The 25,397-nt window shown below is 42.4% G+C and overlaps 1 pseudogene; it reads left to right on the top strand.

Moving 5' to 3' along the window:
• The first annotated feature begins 5,654 nt into the window (after window positions 1–5,654).
• LOC131762403 (retinitis pigmentosa 9 protein-like) lies at window positions 5,655–21,739 on the top strand (annotated as a pseudogene).
• The last annotated feature ends 3,658 nt before the right edge of the window (window positions 21,740–25,397 follow it).

A 25,397-nucleotide genomic window follows, 5' to 3' on the forward strand; every position in this document is an offset into this window, starting at 1 on the left:
AGTAGACTAAAAGCTCAGAAAGGTAAAGATGGGGGGAAGAGGTGAGCAGGGGAGAGACAGCAACCAGAAGGAAGGGAAAGGTATTGGAATTTTTTTAAAGGAGCGAGGAGAGAAGCGAGAGAGAAAGCAAGAAGGGAAACATAGAAGAGGAGAATCAGTGAGAGAACAGAGAGCCAAGGAACAAGAGAACGTGACATAGTCAGAGGCAAGGACATAATAGGAGAAACATCCAAAAGGTCTGAGGCCAGGATGGAGGTGTGGAACAACATGGAGAAGGAAGCGAAGGGGGGTCTGAAACAGGATCGGTCTGAATGAACGTCAGAGAACTAGATTCTTTCTATCCACTTCTATACAGGAAGTTAGCGGAAAAATTAAAAACATAATCCGGCAAGTAAAGCAGGGCACTAAAACAAGAATTCCAGTTTTCACTGAGCCTGAAATAAAGATGGACTCATGCATGAATCTGATCTTCTAAGAGCAGTAAACCCTGGAGGCTAAGCTTTGTAAGCTATTAACTTTAGCTTGGCACACACTGAGTTGGGGATAAAGAAAAGGCCAGTATTAAGAAAAACATCCCCCCCCCCCAAATTCATCTGAGTTGACCTGAGGTAAAAGTGAAGTAGGAGAAATCTTTCCAGCAGTGTGTTCTCTCCCTCCCCAAGAGTTTCCAAGAAATTCCCCCACCTTCAGTATTTGACAACACACCTGGAGTCACCATGTGGTTTCATGAAAAACCCTGGACTAGAAATCAGACCACCCTGGTTGTAGGGCCACTCATCCCCCTACTCTCTGAGCCTCAATTTCATTATTTGTAAGATGTCTTGCCTACCTCCACAGAGTTTCCATGAGGATCAAGTGAAGCAATTTATGAGGGATGGAAATCTGCAAAGTACTGTGCAAATGTAAGGAATCACATTTATCTACGAGTGAGAGAAGACCCAACTCAAAAATCACTTAACCCATAAAGATGTATACTATCTCTCAGAAGAGAAAGTCTGGATGGGAAGCAGCTGCAGGAGTGGTTAATAAAGTGTCTCTAGAACATCCTCAAAGGGCTCAGGTGTCTTCTCCTGTCCTCCTCAGGGGTTTCACTGCTCCCCCTCATGATTCCAACATGGCTCCCCCAGATCCAGCTACCACATGGAGGGAGCGCCACCCTGAGGCAGAAAAGGGATCTTTTATCTTTCCAAGTATCCTTTATTAAGAGCAAGCATTTCCAGAAAGCCTCCCTCCTAAAGACCTCCCCTCATGTCTCATTGACTGAAACTGTATCCCATTACCATTGCTAACCTATCAGTGGAAAAATACGATGACTACGATTGGTTTAAGACTAATCAAGATTCATCTCCAGAGAGCAAGGAAAGAGTCTCGACTCTCTAACCAGCCTCCTCTGAAGTAGATGTCTCCCTAAGCTTCCTGAACAAAACCAGAGTGCTGTGAGCAAGGAAGCGAAGGAGGAATGGCAATTGGTTTGTCAACCAACAGGTTTTGTCAATTATGTTAGATGTCTCCCCTTTTCCCTCCAAGCATCAAGTAAAGCACATTGTCTGCAATTTTCCCTCTAGTCCTACTAGTTACTAAATAGAATACCAGTTTAAATTATTAGAAATAATAATACGGGACTTCTCAAATGTTTCCACTGTGCTGCAGAGAACTGTGGACATGGACCCTTGGGAGCTTACTGACTACTTGACCAGAATTCTTTGAAGTCTGGTGTTAGCAGGGGGGAAGGGGGGAGACAGATTCTGCAGTCTACCCTCTAATCTAGCCATGATTCACTAGTATGTAATAGGATGTGATCTTTCCCTTTTACTCATTTTTTTCCTTCCTCCATCTTCCCAGTGGGGAAAAGGTCATTGGTAAGTTAAGAACTAGTTAAAAAAACACCTTGTGAGCAAAACAATGGCATCAAAGCTATGCTGCAAAAGCTGGTCAAGATAAGCAGGAGCAGGCTTCCCTGGTGGCACAGTGGTTAAGAATCCACCAGCCAATACAGGGGACACGGGTTCGAGCCCTGGTCCAGAAAGATCCCACAGGCCACGGAGCAACAAAGCCCACGAGCCACAACTACTGAGCCTGTGAGCTACAACTACTGAAGCCCGCGTGCCTAGAGCCCGAGCTCTGCAACAAGAGAAGCCCCCACAATGAGAAGCCCGCACGCCGCAACGAAGAGTAGCCCCTGCTCACCGCAGCTAGAGAGCAAAGACCCAACACAGCCAAAAATAAATAATTTTAAAAATACATATATAAGAAAAAAAGGACAAAAAAGATAAAAATACATATATGCAGGAGAGAAATCTAGTCATTTGGGGGAATTCCCTGGTAGTCCAGTGGTTAGGACTCCATGCTTCTACCGCAAGGGGCCTGGGTTCCATCCCTGGTCAGGGGGTTGAGGAGGGGGGAAGAAGAAGAAAATCTAGTCTTTTTAAAATTGTTTCATTCAGAAAGGCTACAAACTTATCCAGTAACACAGAGTCAGGACTAGCTACAGCCACCCCTCTACAATTAGGCCAACACCAAGGCTCTCTGGCTGGCCTTGAGAGTGAATCTGCTATCTTAGGAAGAAGCAGAGGGGTAGAAAAGACTGAAGCAGAGGATAGAACACAGAGGGAGGACAAAGAAGGCATCTCTCACTCACCTGGGCTAGGCATGTGGGTACAAAGTGAAGGGTGACTCCATGTGTATTCACAGTTGGGTAATAATCACTTTACTCTTTCTTTCTGGAAAGGAGCTATGCCTGCACACCCCTCCAGATGCTATAGGCATAAAGAAAGGGTAATGGGTAAGAAGAATGATTCAGAATCATAACCACTAGAGAAAGAATTCCTGTTTGTCTAACTGCTTACTAGATGTCACTACATTGAGTTTATCACAATCAGAAAATGGGGCTGAATTTGAAAGATGGCCCTGGATCATAAAGAATCTGACTCCATTTTTTTATATTGACCACTGTCAGCCTTCAAGCCCCACCTCCACTTTCCACTTCCTCCCCACCTGTGGACAAGCTGATAAGAAGGCCCACACACTCCTTCCCTTGGCACCAGAGGAAAGTTCAAACCACACAAAGCCTTGACCTGTGTGCAGGAGTATTCACCCAGGTTCTACCTCCTAAACACAATAAAACCCAGGGTCACTCACCTTTCCTTTACTGAAGCTATTTTTGAACTACCTTAGGTGCCTGACCTGCTCTCCCAGAAAGCCTCAATATGGGAATAATAAATTTCTCCCTACCCTCTCAGTGCATATGTGGCATCATCAGTCTTGACAGCAAACCTATTTGGGGTGGAGAAGGGTCCAGCATACTTCTGTGGAGTGACCACAACACCTTGCATATCATCCTGGATCGGTGACCAGGAAACTTCTCAATCTGGTGCCAAAATACATAAAGAACCCAGGCTCACATAAACAGGTGGATATAAGCAGCAAAAGATTTTTCACTAAACAAATATTGTGTGTTAACGCATATATGAGGAATCTAGAAAAATGGTACAGATGAACCTATTTGCTGGGTGGGAATAGAAAGGCAGATGTAGAGAACAGACGTGTGGACATGGGGGGAAGGGGAGGGTGGGATGAACTGGGAGATTAGATTTGACATAAATATACTACCATGTTTAAAATAGATAGCTAGTGGGAACCTGCTGTATAGCACAGGGAGCTCAGCTGGTGCTCTGTCATGGCCTAGTTGGGTGGAATGGGGAGGGGAGGTTGGTCCAAGAGGCAGGGGATGTGTGTATGTGTAGGGCTGACTCACTTCGCTGTGCAGCAGAAACTAACACAACATTGTAAAGCAATTATACTCCAATAAAAAAACTTAAAAAGTAATAATTTTCACTGCTTTATAAGTTCTAACAGGGTAATCATCAGAGAGATGCCTAGGGGCTTCCCTGGTGGTGCAGTTGTTGAGAGTCTGCTTACGGATGCAGGGGACACCCGGTCCGGGAAGATCCCACATACCGCGGAGCGGTTGGGCCCGTGAGTCATGGCCGCTGAGCCTGCTCGTCCGGAGACTGTGCTCCGCAACGGGAGAGGCCACAACAGTGAGAGTCCCTCGTACCGCAAAAAAAAAAAAAAAAATAGAGATGCCTAGAATGCAGGTCAGGATGTGGTACTGGGTGAGGCTGTCAGACTACTGAACTGTACATCTGTTATTTTTCCCTGCCCAGCATTGCTCTTCTCTTCTCCTTCCTCCTCCCCCTCCTCCCCTTCCTCCTCCCCCCTCCCCTTCTTCCTCCCCCTCCTCCCCTTCCTCCTCCTCCTCCTCTTCCTCCTGCTCTTCCTCCTCTTCCTCTTCTTCTTCCTCTTCTGTCTCTCTTTTCCTCTGTTAATAGCACCTGGATTTTGCTTTGAGGAACAACCCCTTCCCCTCTCTTAGTCTATATGGCTTGGATAAAGCTGATCGATCCCTCGGATTTAGGGTGGACATGTAACACAGGCATGAGCAATCAGTGTTCTGCAACTCCTTGACTACAGTGATTGTTTCCATGACAAGTACATTACTCTTGCTAAGCCAATGAGTATAATACATGGAATTCTTATTGGAACTGAGAAAGAGAAAGTCTCTTCCAGCTGGGGCTGCTAATTTGTTGGCCATCTTTGGCTTCCAGTGGCCATCTTTGCCCCCACAATGGGAGAAACTGCAAAGAATGAAACAATACAAAGGAACGTGAAGCTGAGAAATTGCTGACTATAACATTTCAGCACCTAGATCCAGCCATTCCTGAAGTTCCATCTCACGACATTTCACATATGTAAACCCATAAATTACTTAATTTTTTTTCTTAGAACAGTTTGATTTTGATTTTGGTCCATTGTTGTTTTCAAAAGAATTTTTACTAATACTTGCTAAAATGGAGTTATCAATCCCTGGGTCTTCTTGCTGCGAGAGCAAATCACTATGTTAGGCAAACTGACTTTGAATTGACTTCTTTCAACTGTAATTGAGAAAAATCGAACACAGTTGCTTTCTGCATGTAAGTATATACTGAAGTTTTCAGATTATTTGCTTGCCTGCCATAAGGTCACTGGTTGTGGTTAGATAATGTTTGTTGTCTTTTCTTTTTTCTTTATTCCTTCTTCCATCTTCTTTTCTTTCATTTTAAGCGCATAACTTGGCCGGCAACAAAGCCTCCTCAGGAGGACAGGAACAATTCTTGGTTGACGTGAGCTCCTTAAGATTTATCTTTGGCTTGCACCAAGGAGTCATCTGACCAGGGGTGGGGTGTGGTTAGGCACTGTTGTCTGACCTGACATCCCTTTTTTTATTGTCTCAGGGCCTCTTCACGTGATCTCTCCCCATTTGTTAGCTTGGGCTTCCTCTTAGCATGGTGGCTTCTATAAAACTGAACAGCTTACATCCCTGAAGGCTTCAGGAGGGAATACTCCAAGAGAACCAAGGGAAAGCTCTGGCTCCCTCCACAGCGTCCTCAGCGCCGGGGCTCCTGGCCGCCGCCAGGGGGCGAGCTCCGGCCTGCGGCACCCGCTGACGCCTCAGCACGGCTCCGGCGCTCAGAGCGCGGACTTGGCGGAGGCAGTCGAGCCGGCCTGTCAGGAGGCGGGGCACTGGCGGCCTCAGCCGGGACGTTGGGCCCGGCCCAGCAGGCTGCGGAGCAACAGCGAGAGGGGGCGCTGCGGAGCCGGGCGGGCGCGGCGCGGCGCGGAGGAAGTGCGGTCTTCGCGGCTCGGCGCGGGGCCGCAATGTTGTCCCGGCTCGGGCGCGACGACTCGGGAACCGGGGGCGCGCGGCGGCCGCGGGAGCCTCCGGAGCAGGAGCTGTAGCGACGCCGGGAGCAGAGGCGGCGGCGGCACGACGCGCAGCAGCTGCAGCAGCTCAAGCACCTGGGTCCTTGTGAGTTCGTCACGCCCGCCCCCAACTAATGAGAGGAATGGGGTCGGGGCCCGCGGTCGCACGGCGGGGCCCGCCCGGGGTTGGAGACCTGCGAGTGGGCAGGTGGGCCCGTCGGACCCCAGCGAGCCGAATGCGGGTTTTGATTCCGGGCTGCGGGACGCTGGACTCAGCCTCTGGAGGAAGAGGGGGAAGGCTCCATCCCCAGGCTCGTCCCGGGCGCGCGAGGCGGCGGCGGGCGGGCGGGCGCTTCCCCGCCGGAAACGACGGTTTTATTCCTCGCGCGGCGACATCGGTGTCGGTCAGGATTTGAATACAGGAGAAGTGCGGCTGCGCCGTTGGGTCCTTTCTCTTTTCTCAGTTCAAGGGGCTGGCTCTGAACTGGGTAAAATCCCCATTCTTTTCACCTAGTGCTGTTAACTAGGGAAGAAAAAGCCCAGTCCCGTAAGAAGAGTGCGCGGTGAGGAAGGGAAGAATAAACGTGGGGTGAGGGCCTGGTCCCTGACTCTTCGGGAGGAGCTGTCAGGTAGAAGAGAGCGTGGACTTCTCTCTCGTCCCCAGGATTTTTTTTACCAGTGTTAAGAGTGGCAGCTACAAAGAGGCCAGTTCCAGCTCAACAAGAAGAATTAGGAGCAGAGTCATAGATTCTTGCTGGTCAAGCGTGTCCTGACCTAGGAGGCACTGTACTCTCCCAGCTACCCGGGGTTGGAGAGAGTGCAGATAACCCCTGAGAGAAGGGTTAGTTGTAAAGGAGATTTAAACATGAGGTAGAAGGTTGGATTAATGCCCCTTGCGGTTCTTTTCTGTCGTTCTGTAATCAGCTTTAGAAGTCCGACTTTACTAAGTTTGGTGTTCACTGAGTTATCTGAATTATTTCTGTTTCAGGCATTTCTCATTACCTACCTTCTCATGATTGCTGAGATAGTCGTGTAAGAAAAGGCCCTCATTAACCTTCTGGGAGCTTTGATACAAAGTGCATGCTTCCTTGGAGACTGGCCTGCTCTTTTCAGTGTGGCTCTTGAGCTGAATTTCACCTCATTGGGCCGTGGTTTGGATACAGGTTCTGCATTGCTGGCATCCACAGTCCTGGCGCCTTCACGGCACTCTGGACTCAGGCAAGGCTTAGCCCCACCAGTCCTCTGTATCTTTAACTGTAGGATGCCAGGTGGTGGTTAATACTATATGTTTATTTTGTAACTCACAGAGCTTTTTCACAGACAAGAGAAAGATGGTAATGTTTTGTAGATGAGAAAATGGAGGTTCAGGGGTTAAGCCACTGACCTGGTTAGCCAACAAAATTAGAGCAGAATTCAGGAGTGTGATTCTCAGACCAGTGGGATTTTTCCAGTTTCACAGATTTGAAACTGGCTAGGCTATGGACATATTTGCTTTTTCTAGTTAAGGGTTTGGTTTGATTTTAATTAAGTTTAATTCATACCAGAGTAATACTTGTATATAGCTTAAAAATTCAAATAGTACTAAAAATGCTACAAAAAAATAGCGGTGGGCTGCCCAACTTCTCATTTACCCCCCAGAGTAACCTGCACAACCCTCCACCCCTCCTAACAAGGCCAAGCCTTCCATGTGCAGACTCTTTTAGTTTTTACTTCTTGGATTTAACTGCACATTTCTAAATTATATGCTTATACAGTTTTTGTTGACTCAGCAATTTTAGACATCTGTTAACTTCTTGTCATAGTAAATAAAGATTTAGTTCTCTTACTTTCCCTTCTTGTTTTCATCCTTCCAGTATAGCACCATCATAATAGCTTTCCTAATCAATGTCAGTGTTAACATTGTTATAACTTTTTTTTTTTTGGCTGCGTTGGGTCTTCGTTGCTGTGCGTGGACTTTCTCTAGTTGCGGTGAGCGGGGGCTACTCTTCATTGCGGTGCGCGGGCTTCTCGTTGCGGTGGCTTCTCTTGTTGTGGAGCACAGGCTCTAGGCACGTGGGCTCAGTAGTTGTGGCACACGGGCTTAGTTGCTACGCAGCATGTGGGATCTTCCCGGACCAGCGCTCGAACCCGGACCAGCGCTTGAACCCGTGTCCCCTGCCTTGGCAGGCGGATTCTTAACCCCTGCGCCACCAGGGAGGCCCTCAAGTCTCTTCTTACCTCACATTTTCCCTGCAATCTCTTGCTTTCCCTTCTTCCAAGAATAAAATCGCTGTGCCAAGACACCAAGTCATGATTTCAGTAAATTTAAGTTCTACATCGAACAGGATGTGGTATAGCATCCGGTTTTTTATATAGGACTTCTGACTGCTGGGCATATTTTAGTAACTGTTTTAGTTATAATGTACTTTTAGGTTTTTTCTTAAAAAAAAAAGCCTTTTCATTTTCATCTCCAGTTGCCTTTTGCTGATTGAGATGTGTTACATTCCTATGAACATGGTTGATGACTGGTGTTTTCTTCTTTTCTAGTTATGAAAAACCTCCTCCTGGACTTATCAAGGTCAGTGTGAAGTTTGTACTTTTGGTTTTTCTCTGAGACAGATTTGACTCAGTGCTAGACTCAGTCACTTGTTATGAAAAACAGCTGCATAAGGTTTGAACCTCCTTTTAATGATAGTTCTGTGTCTTCCCTGCAGATGGCAGTCGGTTCATGCACTTTGGGCTTTGTCACAGCCTGTGCCTTTGCAGAAAATTAATCAGCCTTGTGTCCGTCCCCTAAGAAACCACTGCAGGCCCCCAAGTGTTCCTCAGCGCTCACTCCCATTTTTTCTGTCTCACTTGTGACTGCATCTCCTCAAAGCTCTCCTGCCCCATGTTTCTTCTCTGACCCTCCCGGTGCTGATTTCTTGAATGTCATCAGCTCAGAGAACACTGGAATCAGGAGACGTGAAGCTCATCCAGTCCCGCCCTACCTGTTGCAGGAGTCCCTCCTCCAGCACCCTGGCCACAGTGTCAGTGTCTTTCCGCAGGAGCGAGATTTAGAGGACTTAAGGCCAAAGTAACTTTTTCTGTTTGGTAACTTTCAACTTAAAAAAAAGATTTTTAGAAAACATTAGAAACATTAGAAAACATTCTTCCATTATAAATTTAATATTCATGGAAACTTGAAAAAATCATAAGGTAAAAAAACAGCACCTTAATTATACAGTGCAGTTATTTGGTAATGAAAATAAATCTCACAAATACGGCGTGTATGAGATTATAAAACATGACAGTGGCCTTCAAGGTCTAATAATCTATTTTACTCTAACACATTGTTCTTATTATTCCAGAAAACCTCACTTGTTTAACTCTATATTCTGCCTCATTCCACAAAGCTTTTAAGTTAGCAGAAAACTTTGTGATCTTAGAATCTAATTTTTGTGATCTAGAATCAATTTGGAGCTCACAGATCAATCCTATGTAAACACTAGTAACTTTTCTCTAAGAACAGCTACTTTGTTTTTGTGGCGTAGCTAGCTCTTCTAGTATAGTTACTTCCGTTTTTTCTGTCAGGTATGATTTGTCTTTCTTTCTAGCTCTTCAGAGGGTAACTTATGATGACATTGGGATCTCCAGCCCATGAGAAAGCCAGGCAGTGCTGTGTTCTCAAACAGTTGGGAGGGAGTTCCGGTACTTCTTCGCCACACAGCTTACACACTGTTTCCTTTTTCAGGAAGATGAGACTAAGCCAGGAGACTGTATACCAGATGTCCCAGGCAATGAACATGCCAGGGAATTTCTGGCCCACGCACCAACCAAAAGACTTTGGATGCCACTGGGGAAAGAAGTCAAAGTCATGCAGTGTGAGTGTGGAAGGGTTTCAAGTTATACCCTCAATACATGCAAGTTATAGACCACTGTTTACAAACAAGTTCACTTCTTTTAATTCATTCTCACCACAGCCCTGCTAAAGTCAGGGCATGACTCTGTGCTATAGACGAGGAAGCCGCCTTGCATATGTTATTAAGTGTTCTGGGGTAAGAGGCAGAGCAGTGCTTTGACTCCAGGGCTTCTGGCTATAAGGGTAATGGTCTTCCACAGGGCCATAGCTGCCTGCGGAGTATATGCTACAGTAATATTCCTGTAACAGAAAGGTTATTGCATGTAAAAATGCCATAGGGGACAAGGGATGCATTGGAGGGTGGTCCCTTGGGTCTTGCCTCAGTCAGTCATCCTCATCAGAGGTGTTGAGGTTTTATCCAGGTAACCTGAGAGGAGCTCTGGGCCACAGAGGGTGGGTCGGGAACAGGTAGAGCTCTGTGTGCACACTCTCCACCACACCAGAGCAGCAGCACCTTCATCCAGCGTAAGACGGCATTTAAGAAGGGATACAGCTGCCTTTAAAGACATTTGTTTGTACAAAGATTCTTCACACACATAATTAAAATAGCAGTTTGCAGTCTCTGCCTCCATTCACACATCATCCTTTTTCCAGTACCTAGGTTACAACAGTTAGCCTTATTCAGGGTGGCAGGGAATACATGAGGGCATGCTTTTAAGAAGTCAGGGATTTGGGGGGTCCATCTCTGAGACTGGCAACCACAGTTATTGCTCATCATTGGGAGATAAAAAGTTGATTAGGAGCTCTAAGTGTGTGAATGGGGCTTGCTGAGTTTCACTGGAGGGTGATATTTCTAGTCCGGTCAATTGGGAACTTGTGAGGTCAGTACCTGTAGGTTTTTCTTCTTGGGGTGAGTTATATTTTCCTAGAGAAGAATGCTCCTCCATGGAGGGTGAAGGCCAAGCTGCTAGTGTTGTGGGATCTGACTGGAGCAAGAAGCCTGGGAAATCTTGCCATTTACTTTTTATTTGTTCATGTAATTTTCTATACTTACTGTGGCACCTTGCCTTCACATGTATCTGATGTCATTTTGCCAGAGATCTATGCTTTACCTTTTTCAGACAATAAACTTCCTTCCAACAGGGCTAGTAAGAGTTGCCCTTGGACTTTTCATCAGTCCTCCTTATTTCAGCTTCTCCTTTACCTTTACTTTCAGAGGTATCTGGTGCTCAGAGCTCAATTCCTAAGCTCTTTGGAGGTTCTGCAAATAGAAGTTGAGCTGATTCTCCATTCTCCCTTCTGGTGGCTTAGAACTCAATTTTCTGGTGTCTGCTCTTCATTTAACATTTAGTATTTTTAAAAAATATTTATTTGTTTATTTGGCTGCACCGGGTCTTAGTTGCAGCACCCAGGATCTTCATTGCCGCGTGCGGGATCTTCATTGCCTCATGAAGCCCCTGGCTTCTTCCTTTAAGCATATTTTTGAGGTTCATCTATGGCATAGCACATGCCAGTAATGCTAGTAGTTCATTATTATTATTTCCTCCTTCTGCTTGGGTCGCTCTTTGTTTCCTGGATTTTTTTTTTTTTTTTTTTTTTTTTTTTGTGGTATGCGGGCCTCTCACTGTTGTGGCCTCTCCCGTTGCGGGGCACAGGCTCCGGACGCACAGGCTCAGTGGCCCTGGCTCACGGGCCCAGCCGCTCCACGGCATGTGGGATCTTCCCAGACCAGGGCATGAACCCGTGTCCCCTGCATGGGCAGGCGGATTCTCAACCACTGTGCCACCAGGGAAGCCCTGTTTTCTGTTTTAATTGAACCTGAGATTATTGATTTGAGAGCTTCATTCTTTTCTAATGTAGGCATTTAAAGGTCTACATTTCCCTCTAAGCACTGCTTTATCTGCATCTCATATGTTATGTTTAATTTTCGTTCAAATCAAAATACTTGCTAATTTTCCTTGAAATTTCTTCTTTGACCCATGGATTGTTTAGAAATGTGTTGTTTAATTTCTACATATTTTTAGATTCCCAAAGTTTCCTACTATCATTGCTTTCTAATTTGTCTTCTTTGTTCTGGAAAACATACTTTGTATGGTTTGAATCCTTATTTTATTTTATTTTTAAGTATTTATTTTATTTACTTATTTGGTTGTGCTGGGTTTTAGTTGCGGCAGGTGGGCTCCTTAGTTGTGGCATGTGTGCTCCTTAGTTGTGGCACATGGCCTCCTTAGTTGTGGCTTGCAGTCTCCTTAGTTGTGGCATGCATGTGGGATCTAGTTCCCTGACCAGGGATCAAACCCAGGCCCCCTGAATTGGGAGCGCAGAGTCTTAACCACTGCGCCACCAGGGAAGTCCTGGTTTGAATCCTTTTAAATTTATTAATTCTTGTTTTATAGCCTAGCCTATGCTCTATTCTGGATAATGTTCCATGTGGGATTCAAAAGAATGTGTATTCTGCTCTTTTGGGGTGTCAGATGTTCTGCAGATATCTGTGAGGTCTAGTTGGTTTATAGTATTGTTGAAGTCTTCAATTTCATTGTTGGTATTCTCTCTAGTTGTTTTATCCATTGTGGAATATTGAAGTCTCTAATTATTATTGTTGCATTGTCTAGTTTTCCCTTCAGTTCTGTCCATTTTTGCTGCTTCTATTTGGAATGCTGTTGTTAGGTGCATATATGTTTATAAGTGTTATATCCTCTTGATGGATTGACCCTTACATCATTATAAAATGTCAATATTTGTTTCTTGTAACAATTTTTGCCTTTGAGTCTGTTTTCTCTAATATTAGTATAGCCACTCCAGCTCTCTTTCAGTTAGATTTTTAAACTGAACTTTAGATTATTTATTTGAGATCTTTGTTCTTTTCTAATATTGGTATTTAAAGCTATAAATTTCCTGTAAACACTGCTTTATTTGTATCTCTTTTCATCCTCTTACTTTCAATTTAGTTTTGTCTTTGAATCTAAAGTTTTTCTGTTGTACTTGGAAAACATGTTTTTATCCATTCTGCCAATACCTGCCTTTTGATTTTCATTCAGATTAATGCTAATGTAATTTCAATAGAATACAGAAACTTTGTTCCTATACAGCTCCATTCTCTCCCCCTCCTTTGTGGTAATATTGTCATACAAATTAAATTTTTATATATTTATAAGCTCATCATCACTGTTTTATAATTATTTCTCTATGTAGTTGTTTTAAAATGAGATAGGAGAATAAAAGAATTATAAAAAATATATTTATACTGTCTTTTATAATTATGTATGAAGTTACCTTTACTGGTGCTGTGTATTTCATGTGGATTTGAATAACTGCCTAGTATCCTTTCATCATTTCAGCGTTGTTATTTTTTGTAAGGGCAAGTCCTTTAGCAATAAATTTTCAGATTTTGTTTATCTGAACTTTAAGTTCCCTTTTATTTCTGAAGGATAATTTTGCTGGCTATAGAATTCTTGCTTAATAATCTTTTTTTCAGCACTTTGAATTTGTTATTCTGCTGCCTTCTGGTCTCCATGGTTTGTGATAAGAAGTCATCTGATAATCTCATTGAGGATTGCTTATATGTGATGAGTTGTTTTTCTTTCATTGCTTTAAAATTTTTCTTGTTATCTTTGGCTTTCTAACAGTTTGCCTATGATGGATCTCTTTAAACTCATTCTACTTGGAGTTCATTGAGCTTCATGGATTTGTAGATTAATGTTTTTCATCAAATTGGGGAAGTTTTTGGCCATTATTTTTTCAAATATTCTACACTCTCTAGCACTCCTTTCTTTTTGAGATTCTCTTTATGCATATGCTGTGAATCTTGATGGTATCCCACAGGTCTCTGAGACTCTGGCCAGTTTTCTTCATTCTTTTTTCTTTCTGTTCCTCAGACTGGATAATCTCAGTTGTTACGTATCTTCAGGTTTGCTTATTCTTTGTTCTGCCATCTTAAATCTGCTGTTAAGACCTTCCAGTTAATTTTTCAGTTTGATTATTGTGCTTTTCAACTCCAGAATTTCTTTTTTATTAATTTTTATAATTTGTATCCCTTTATTAATAATCTCCATCTGTTATGACATCACTTTCATACTTTTCTTTAATTCTTTAGACATAACTTCCTTTAGTTATTTGAACTTATTTATAATAGCTGATTTAAAGTCTTTGTCTAGTAAGCCCAGTATCTGGACTTGCTGCTGCTTTGTGTGTTTTGCAATTTTTTGGTGAAAACTGCCCATTTTAGATAATATAAGGTGGTCTGGAAATCAGATTCTCCCTTCTACCCAGGTTTTGTTGTTGTTCCTTTTTGTATTTTTAGTGACTTTCCTGGAGTAATTCTGTAAGTCTGTATTCCCTGTAGTGTATGGCCACTGAAGTCTCCTCTGTTAGCTTAGAGGTCAGCTAATAATACAACAGAGATTTCCTTAAATGCATTGATCTAAGAAGCCTTATACCCTTTGCCAAGAGGTTATATGTGTGTGTTAAGACAAGCCTCAAATGCTCATGTGGCTTGTTACATGTCTGCCTTAGCATTTAGTGCCTGCTTGCACAGAACCTTAACAGTGAGTCAGAAGTGAAAAAAAAGGCCTTCTCAGGCCTTTACTATGCATGCACACAGCCTTACACATGTGTATAGTCATCTAGCTTCCCGGAATTTGTCAGAATTTTTGAGAGCCCTCTATGGACATCTCATTCCCCAGATCTTCCTTTTCAACTTTTGGCTGGGCTCTTGTTTACCCAGTGATATCACAGCCATAATAAGCTGCCATGTTAAACAATTCCAAGTGACTATTTTTGACAAATATCCTGGGGTAGGGCTTTTTCTGTAAAGCAAACTACATGACTAGTCAGATAGCAACAATACCCTGCCAGCGTGGCTCTGTGCTCTGAAGTCAGGGCTTTTTGAGGTGCTCAAAATCTAGTCTTCCAGGCTTCCCTGGTGGTGCAGTGGTTGAGAATCTGCCTGCCGATGCAGGGGACCTGGGTTCGTGCCCCGGTCCAGGAAGATCCCACATGCCGCAGAGCAGCTGGACCCGTGAGCCATGTCCATGGAGCTTGTGCGTCCAGAGCCTGTGCTCCGCAATGGGAGAGGCCACAACAGTGAGAGGCCCACGTACCACACACACACAAAAAAATCCAGTCTTCCCTCTTCAGTGGGTGTGACACTGCTGCTTTTCACAGCTGTCATGGTTGCAGGGCTGCTTGTTTTTAAGACTGTTGTGAAAGTAGGGGTTGGGAGTGAGCCCAGTTAAATTGCCAGAAATCCTGCTGTTCTTACCAAGGCTCAGTAGGGTTTCTTTAATTAATACTCTTTAGATTGTGGCAAGCCTTTGGTTAATTTTCATGTTTCAGATAACTTGATTTGGAAAAATTTGCAACTATTTCCAATGCTTCTATGGAGGAACAGATTTATGGAGGTTGTTACTTGGCCCTTCTTGAGATACTTACTGGATTATTCCTTTTGAAAAGAATTCTCTTCATTGTCATTTTTATAGAATCTCAGGAACGAAATGAAAGGAGACAAATGTGTTTAGTTTTTCATCTTTATCCAGAAGTCTATGGCTTTTTTTTAAAGTTTGAAAACCACTGCTCTCTTTGATGAGGTGGTTAGTTGCATTTCACTTAGTATTTTATAGTTATTTGCATTGACTTGGAATATAAAAGTTTGGGTTGGGACCAGATCCAGTTTTACCAAGAAGTAAATGAAGCTTAAGTTTCAGGGCCCCTCACTTGTGTCTTTCAAAGACCTGCAGGGACCATTGATGTGTTGATTATGGACATATGATTTTGTAAAATTTGCCAAGGCAAGATTTTTGTTTTTCCTAAAGAGCCCCATCCATCCCCACCCCCACCAAATAATTTAAGCTCAGGCACCACAAAACTTGGACTCATTCCAAACAAAATATATATATACATATGCATACTTTCATTGATTTTAGTGATTGTAGTATTATCTAGAACAGTGGTTCTCAAACTTTAATATGTCTACACATCACCAGTAAGTCTTTTGAACTCCAAGTATGTGTCAGTATTTCTCGGATAGGCCTCATACTGTGCATTTCTACCAATCTCCCATGTGTTGTTGATTTTGCTTGTGCATGGACCACATTTTGAATAGTAAGGATCACCTTTCCTTTAAAGGTAAGAGGGTTTAGAACACAAAGAAAGACATTGGTTTGAAGGAGTGTTATCCTCCTTTCCTGAACTTTAAATGTTAGGAGAGATAAAGACAGGGACAGCTCAGAGGCAGTCAACAGAGAACCCCCAAACTTCATTGTTTTTCAATGGTTTCCTGAGATCCAGCTCTCAAAATTATGTTCCCATACAACCATTCTGTTTTTCACTTTCAGTACAGTATTCAATAAATTACATGAGAAATTCAACACTTTATTACAAAATAGGCTTTGTGTTAGATGATTTTGCCCAATTGTAGGCTAATGTAGGTGTTCTGAGTGCATTTAAGGTAGGCTAGGCTAAGCTATGATGTTCAGTAGTTTAGGTGTATTAAGTGCATTTTCAACTTATAGTATTTTCAACTTATGATGGGTTTATTGGGATGTAACCCCATCATAACTCAAGGAAGATCTGTAGTTTCCCTTTGTTTTTTAGGATCTTACATGGTTCATTCACTAATTGAATTTGCTTTTAGAATTGGAGTTTAATGAAGAAAAACTTTAATATGATCTACTGATCCTTTGTCTTCATTAAAGGAAACTGTTATCTTACAGAAATATTTCCTCTTTTCTTTGTTTTCAGGTTGGCGCTCTAAACAATATGGTCACCGAACAGGAGACAAAGAATGCCCTTTTTTTATCAAAGGCAACTAAAAGTTGAAACAGTTCAGAGTAGTAAGTAGAACCCTACCATTTCAATTTACATTTATCAGAGATAGTGAATATCAGTTGATTAGGTACTAACAGTGAACTGCAAATTCACACAAAATACATTCCCAGAAGTCATTTGGCCAAAGTATCTGGTGTTAACTACATTTGTGTTAAATTACAGGCATACCTCAGAGATGTTGCAGGTTTGGTTCTAGCAATATCTAGAACCTCAATAAAGCAAATATCACAATATAGTGAATGACATGAATTTTAAAATTTCCCAACACATATAAAAGTCATGTTTACTCTATACTGGATTCTGTTAAGTATGCAATAGCATTCTGTCTAGGGCTTCCCTGGTGGCGCAGTGGTTGAGAGTCCGCCTGCTGATGCAGGGGACGCGGGTTTGTGCCCCGGTCTGGGAAGATCCCATATGCCGCGGAGTGGCTGGGCCCGTGAGCCATGGCCGCTGAGCCTGTGCATCCGGAGCCTGTGCTCCGCAATGGGAGAGGCCACAACAGTGAGAGGCCTGCGTACCACCAAAAAAAAAAAAAAAAAAAATAGCATTCTGTCTAAAAAAACAAAGTACATAACTTAATTTAAAATACTTTCTTGCTAAAAAATGCTAACCATCATCTGAGCCTTCAGAGAGTTGTAGTACTAACATCAAAGATCATTGATCACAGATCACCCTAACAAATGTAATTATAATGAAAAGTTTGAAATATTGTGAGAATTACCAAAATGTGACACAGTGACATGGTGTGAGCAAATACTGTTGGAAAAATGATGCTGATATACTTGCTCAACAAAGAGTTGCCACAAACCTTCAATTGGTAAAAAAACGTAGTATCTGCCAAGTGCAATAAAGTGAAGTGCAGTAAAATGAGGCATGCCTGAACATTTGTGTGACAGATTAGTTCTTAACAAAAAACTTATTAAGGTATAATTCGCTTATACCTTGGGAATAGTGATTCTTTTTCTGAAGCAGACATTGTTATTTATTCAATCACTTTTTAACTTATTGTATTAAAAAATCATGTTTCATAACTAAAATGAGGGTTTTAGTTTTCCAGGCTTTACCTGAAGATTTATGTCTTTAAACTATAAGCTAGAAGTGTATATATAAATTATATTTGCTCTTTACATGACAGTAAAATTATCATTTCCTCACCTTATCTTAACAGAGTCACTTCCCAGGGGTGTAAATTCTCCATTCAGTAACTGCTTCTGTCAAGTGAAATATGTAGCTGTCTGGATGTACTTAGGTTATCAACATATATAAAACTGGGGTCAACAGACATTCTCCAGTGTTTTTTTTGTTTTTTAATTTTATTTTTGGGCTGCATTGGGTCTTCGTTGCTGTGCATGGGCTTTCTCTAGGTGAGCAGGGGGCTACTCTTCGTTGTGGTGTGCAGGCTTCTTATTGCAGTGGCTTCTGTTTGTTGCAGAGCACGGGCTATAGGCACACGGGCTTCAGTAGTTGAAGCATGCAGCCTCAGTAGCTGTGGCTCGTGGGCTCTCGAGTGCAGGCTCAGTAATTGTGGTGCGTGGGCTTAGTTGCTCTGCGGCATATGGGATCTTCCCAGACCAGGGATCGAACCCGTGTCTCCTGCGTTGGCAAGTGGATTCCTAACCACTGCACCACCAGGGAAGCCCCATTCTCCAGTTTTTAAGACATTTTAAGATGTTGTGTTTTCATTTTAATAATCTGAAATAACTTATTTTGGATCAATCTTTCTACTTTTAGGTGGAATGACAATTTTTACAGATACTATAGAACATAGTTTGGTGATAAATCTCAAAAACTTTAAACATACTCATTTTGACTCAGAAATCCCACTTTAATTCACTTTAAGGATATAAGAGAACATTAATATATACACAACTGTTTATGTATGTATAAGGATAGCTTTCATTATTATTTATATGGTTAGAAAAATGGGAGCTAAAGAAAAATAGGAAACACCTTAATAGTCCAATATATCAACATAAATTACTGTAACAAATTATTTAGCCATTAGGAATTGTGTTTTAGAAGAATGTATAATATCATGGGAAAATGTTTATAAAAACACAAGTGAAAAGTAACAGAGTTTTATATATAAATGGTATGATTATAATTTTTCATAAATTAAAACAATTTAGAAAGAGAGACCAGGGACTTCCCTGGTGGTGCAGTGGTTAAGAATCCGCCTGCCAATTCAGGGGACACAGGTTCAATCCCTGGTCCGGGAAGATCCCACATGCCGCGGAGCAGCTAAGCCTGTGCACCACAACTACTAAGCCCGTGCTCTAGAGCCCGTGAGCCACAACTACTGAAGCCTGAGCGCCTAGAGCCTGTGCACCGCTGTGAAGAGTAGCCCCCGCTTGCCGTTCAGTCTCTGGTCAGGGAACTAAGATTCCACAAGCTGCGTGGTGCAGCCAAAAAAAGAAGAAGAAAAAGAGAGACCAAATGTTAATATTACTGTTATCCCTTGGGTGGAGAAGTAGTAGATTTTTTTAAAAAACTTAATTTTCTGATAATATCTAAAATTTCTGTAATAAACATTTATTCTTTTTTGAAATGAGATAATTCACATACCATAACATTTCCCATACATGTTTTTACTTTTAAGTAATTCAAATCATTTAAAATTATCTATACCTCCTCCAGTATACTTCCAGACTTTGTTTGGGATTCTTATATATTTTTGCATACCTATAAACATTTCATTGTTATATATAAATTTTATAATTCACTTGTTTTTCTTAATACTATTTCTTGGTTATGTATCCACATAGAATAAAGAGAATTGCCTCACTATTTCTTCCTTGAATAGTTTTTCATGATTCTGCCATGGTTTATTTCTTTATAAAGGATATTTAAATTATATACTGTATTTTTCTCTTTTTAAAAAATATTTATTTATTTATTTATTTATTTATTTTGGCTGTGCTGGGTCTTAGTTGCAGCACACGGGATCTTCGTTGCGGCGTGCAAGACCTTTAGTTGCATCATGCAGACTCTTAGTAGCGGCATGCACGTGGGATCTAGTTGCCCAACCAGGGATTAAACCTGGGCCCCCTGAATTGGGAGTGTGGAGTCTTACCCATCAGACCACCAGGGAAGTCTCTCTTTTTTTGACCACTCTGCGTGGCTTGTGGGATCCTAGTTCCCTGATCAGGGATTGAACCCAGGCCCTCCGCAATGAAAGCCTGGAGGCCTAACCACTGGGGAATTCCCTTCTATATTTTTCTAATTGGAAAATTATTTTCACAGCTTCAGGGAGTTTGCAGTTCTGGTGACCCTTAGGAAGGATTAGAACATTTGAACAACCAAACTGGAAAAGAATAACTGGCTTTTAGTAACAGGGACTTAATGTTTCATTAACTAACAACCCATGAAGCCTAACCCAACCTTAACCTTTTCTCACCCTTAAGGCACATGAAGATCTCATGTATGACATAATACGAGAGAATAAAAGACATGAAAAGGATGTAAGGTGAGGTTGTCCTGATGATAACAATATCCTCTTAAAGTCCGAAATTATATAAAGTTGGAAACAACCATTCCAATATTAGAGAAGTGCTTTAATAAATATGGTATTTTAATTGTGAAATGTTAGGAGAGCAGGAGTAATCCCTGAAAAGGCCAGTATGTGGGGAGTGAGCAGGCCAGCCTGTTCTACTTGGGTTAACTTAAAGCAGTGGGCTTTGGGACTCCCCTAGTGGCACAGTGGTTAAGATGCAGGGGACATGGTTTTGATCCCTGGTCCAGGAAGTTCCCACATGCCGCAGAGTAACTAAGTCTGTGCATCACAACTACTGAAGCCCGCGCGCCTAGATCCCATGCTCCGCAACAAGAGAAGCCACCGCAGTGAGAAGCCTGTGCACCACATCGAAGAGTAGCCCCCTCTCTCTGCAACTAGAGAAAGCCTGTGCGCAGCAACAAAGACCCAGTGCAGCCAAAAATAAATTAATTTTAAAAAGAACCGTTATTAAAATTTATTTAAAAAATACAAACAATGGGCTTCGCCCAGCCCACTCATGTCACTGATAGTTGATGTTGGCAACCCACATTGTGGTATCTAGTTCTGCTATATGATTGATTCTCTTTCATGTGTTTACTTTATCTTCTCCAACGTCTTTAAGGATCTGAGCTATTGTTAAAAATTATTCTTAGACATGAATAAAGATAGGGTGAAAAAACAAGAGGTTTTTTTTCTTTTTTTTTTTCAAATTGGTGATATTGAATTGTAATTGTTGAGGAGGTAGATTGCCTAGTATGAACTTGAGAATACAAAATGGCTTGTACACTGGTTACAGTCATGTAAAATAGGTGTGGATATAGGCAAGAATGGGGAAAACATGCAAAAATAAAAATAAGTACTGTCTTTAATGAGGCAATGATTTGTGACATCACTACTGTTCTTATTTTTTTATCTAAAAATTTTTTTTTAAGTTACGTTGAATATGTTTCTTTGGTCAATCTTATGTGTTTAGGATACAACACTTAAAACAGTTACTGGAGGATTCAACATCAGATGAAGATGGAAGCAGCTCCAGTTCCTCAGAATGTAAAGAGAAACACAAGAAAAAGAAGAAAGAGGGCTTCCCTGGTGGCGCCTGCCGATGCAGGAGACACGGGTTCGTGCCCTGGTCCGGGAAGATCCCACATGCCGCGGAGCAACTAAGCCCGTGAGCCATGGCCTCTGAGCCTGCGCGTCTGGAGCCTGTGCTCCGCAATGGGAGAGGCCACAACAGTGAGAGGCCCACATACTGCAAAAAAAAAAAAAAAAAAAGAAAAAGAAGAAAGAAAAGCATAAGAAAAAGAAGAAAGAAAAGAAAAAGAAGAAAAAACAAAAGTATAAGTCTTCCAAGTCAAATGACAGTTCAGACTCAGAATGAGAAGAGCTTGACTTGTTCAACATTCTCTTCTCAAAAATCAAACACTGTGGTCAAACATCAGAGGAATGTGGAATCAGAGAGGGATAGGAGAGAGAGATACCAAGAGAGGAGGAGATTTGGTGTCACAGGTGTGAATTCTCACCTACCTTCCAGTAAAGATGTGACCTCCCCCAGGAGAGTGAGTTGTATCTTGCCAGGTGCTAGCTCTGGACAGCGGCTGATTTCAGGCTGGAAAGCTTTTCTCATTGTTCTCCCTGCTGATCACTGTGGGTCCTGATTCCTTAGAAATGCCTCTGGCAGGGTGGCCAGACTAAAGGAATCTCTGAGGAAGCTCTTCCAGTTGCTGCCACAGCTTCTACCCTCCATGGTGGGGCTGCTTAATGCCCTTAGATTTCAGGCTTGACTTTCCTCTGTCGCTGAAGATAAAAGTTCATTACTTTATTTATTAAAAAAATAATCATTTATTTTTGAATCATAATAATATACTTATATGGTCCAAATTTAAAAGGTATATAAGGGGAATTCCTTGGCTATCCAGTGGTTAGGACTTGGCCCTGTCACTGCCATGGCCCGGGTTCAATCCCTGGTCAGGGAACTGAGATCCTACAAGCCGCGAGTTGTGGTCAAAAAAAAAATTATAAAAGGTATATAAGGTTTAATCATGAAAAACTTTCCTCTTCTCTTCCCCAGCTACTGAGTTCCTTTCCCAATGGTTATCCATTTAACCAGTTCCTTGTGAAGTCATACAGAAATGTTTTGTGTATAACAAGCAAATGTTTTTTCACTTTTTTAACACAAATACTAGCATACCACACACATTTGTCTGCATTGTATTTTTCATTTTTTAAATCAACAGTGTAAAGTATGTTGGTCTTTGCTGCACACAGAAGTCTTGAGTTCATAAATCCCTGTTATGCTTGGTTGAGTTTTTTAGGGGGAAAGGCTATCCTATAATACAATGAACAGTCATGTCTTTATCTTCCTTAGCACTTATTGCCATTGTCCCATGATTATTATTATTCCCAGAATAACTGATTCAGAAAACTTATAAGGATATAGGAATTACTGTACTGGTCAGCTACCCACATCCCCAAATATATCTTCATCCTGTTGGCTAAGCACAGCCTACACAAGAACTTCTGGCTTTGACTGCTGCAGCTGAGGCAGCTCAGCAGGTTGGGATGGTGCCTGCAGCTAGGAGAAGGTGTCTGTTCTTGCTGAGCCAAAGTGGAGCCAGATTTTGCTCATGAGCAAGTGTCCTTCCCTCTCCACTAGGGTCTCTTGCTGTTTTCATCACTCAGGGTCCCAGGACCTCACTGTTCCCACTTCCTGCCTTTTTTCCTAGGGATTGGATTCCCCTCTCTTTAAAGAATAACCGATGTGGGCCAGGCTGACTCCTTCCCAGTTCTTCTCAGTAACTGCTTCTAGTCTTGGCCTTGGAAAGTTTATCTCAATAACACAGTTGGCTGGAATGGCCCAGGACTTGCTCTTCCTGAAAACCCTAAGTCTAGTTAATTCAAGCAGTGCCTTACACTTATCCTTGGCATTTCTAGCTCAGCATGCAGCAGAAAATTCTCCTTCCAGGAATTTTTTTTCTCCTGCTAGAGTCCCATTCATGATGAACATATTCTATTATAATATGGAAGAATAATATCAATGATTCTTGAGCTTATGGTGCATCAAAATGACCTGGAATGCTTGTTAAAACAGATTCCCATGCCCTACTCCTAGTTTCAGAATTTCTGATTTATTGTACTAATTCTGGAATGGACTGTGGAATTTGCATTTCTAACTAACAAGTTCCCAAATGATGTTGATGCTGTCAGTTTGGGGACCAGATTTGAAGAACCGCTGATCTAAATGTTTGACCTCTTACTAAAGCCTTTCTCCGCTTTCTGCTTTAACGGGGATCTCTCCATCCACTGTAGCCCCTGCAAGTTAATTCCTGCCCCTTCTCCCTCACTCCAGGTTTCTCTGTCTTCTATTTCCGGCCTACATTCTGTGGTCCATCAGTTAAGCCTGTTATCTCCCTTGACTTGTGGTTTTTCTGCCCAGCTTACCCAAAAGAACCTCAAACCAAACTCCTCCTCCTCTGTTCTGATTCCCAGACTGCTGAGCCCATAAAGCTGTCAATCAAATAATTCCTTCATCCTAAAACCTCTTTCCTCAACTCAGTACTCTCTACTATTAAGGAAGTCAAAAGAAGCCGCCAGACCTCCCTTTACCAAGGTATCTTATCAGCCTGCCATCATGGTTGTGGTAGGCGAAATTGTAAAACAGCCCCAAGGTTTCCTACCCAAACCTATAGAACTGTTACTTTAAGGGATTTTACTCCCATGATTAGATTATGTTAAAAGATAGTTTGGCCTTTTAAGGGTGACTGTTTGGGTGATTTGAACCAAATTACATGATATTTTTTTTTTAAATAAATTTATTTGTTTTATTTTTATTTTTGGCTGCGTTGGGTCTTTGTTGCTGTGTGTGGGCTTTCTCTAGTTGCAGCGAGCAGGGGCTACTCTTTGTTGCGGTGCTCTGGCTTCTCTTGTGGAGCACGGGCTCTAGGCGCGCGGGCTTCAGTAGTTGTGGCATGTGGGCTCAGCTGTGGCTTGCGGGCTCTAGAGTTCAGGCTCAGTAGTTGTGGCACACGGGCTTAGTTGCTCCGCGGCACGTGGGATCTTCCTGGACCAGGGCTCGAACCGGTGTCCCCTGCATTGGCAGGAGGATTCTTAACCACTGCGCCACCAGGGATGCCCTCGCATGAAAATTTTAAAACCAGAGTTTTTTTTCTGGCAGGTAGCAAAGTATGGCAGTGGTTTCCACAGAGATTTCTGCTCCAGTAAGTTTTGACTCTATCTGCCCATCTTTTCAATTTTGGGGTCAGCGGTTTGCCCTGTGACCTCAATTCTCTGACAGATTTAAGAAGATTTGATGATTAGTTTGTTCGACTTTTTACTTGTTAGGACAGAGTGAGACTTCTCATCTCTTTACATGCCAGACCAGAGACCGGAAGTTGATGGATATTGCTTTTAAGCCACTACAGTTGTGGTAATTAGTTCCTGCCCACATCTGGAAAATTCGTGAGGATTCGTGAGGGCAGAGACCATCTTGTTTCATGTTGTAGTCTCACCTTCTAACACAATGTGTCATTCATGGTGGTGTTCAATGGGAATTTATTAAAAGTATGGTTACATTTTCCATTTGGAACATGATTTGGAAGTTGTAGTGGATGCTGTATTGTGCCAGGTGTATTTGCCTCCTATCCCCTACGCCTGACTTCAGGACTGAAGTATTTATTCTCCCAACTGCTGGTTAACAGCTGACTTCAGTTAACAGTTGTAAATGAACTCCCCTTTCCAGGGACTGGTTGTTCTTCCTTGAAGAGAGCCACCCTATCCAAGGCCACACCTCATTTCCAGGGGCATCCTGCATCACAGTGACTGGTCTATGCAGGGGTGTAAGATGTAGCCTCTTGCCCCAACTGGGACAATTCTGCAGGGTCATTACAGCTCATGAGCTCTCAGTGGGATTGGCCAAGGCCTTTGTTGTGCCTGCATCACACCCAAACTCCTGCTTAATCATGCTTTCTTTGTCCCCTCAGAGATGTTATTCCCTAAAACACTCCCCATTAAATTTCTTGCACCCAAATCTCCATCTCAGAGTCTGGTCCTAAGGAACTCAACCTACCACAGAGGTAAGATGGCAGGGAAGAGGGTAGGTGTGGTCAGGAATTATCGTTCATTTTAGACTCCATTTTCCAAATTTATACTTGGATTTTCATCTCCCCTCTAGGATAAAGGTGAGACTTTGGGAAGGATTACGGAACAGGAAAATGTTAATTGGTACTCTCCTTGGTCTTTGTGCTTCCTCTTCCATATACTGGCATTACCAGTTTCCCCACCTTCTAGGGTCCAACCCACAAGGCCCAATTTGTTAATCTAATTAACACTAAGCCATTCATTCATAAATACCTGAATATATATGATGTCCCAGGATCTATACTCTTCCATGGGGATACTGCATTAGCTACACTAATCCATGGCCCTAAGGAATGAATATATGGTCTCCTTTGATGGTAAGAATGTCACAAGTCTCATCTGTCATGTCATGAAGTGGGCTATGAAAGTTAAGACACAGGTGCT

The sequence above is a fragment of the Kogia breviceps genome, chromosome 9 (genome assembly GCF_026419965.1).
Source record: "Kogia breviceps isolate mKogBre1 chromosome 9, mKogBre1 haplotype 1, whole genome shotgun sequence".
Classification (NCBI taxonomy): Eukaryota; Metazoa; Chordata; class Mammalia; order Artiodactyla; family Physeteridae; genus Kogia; species Kogia breviceps.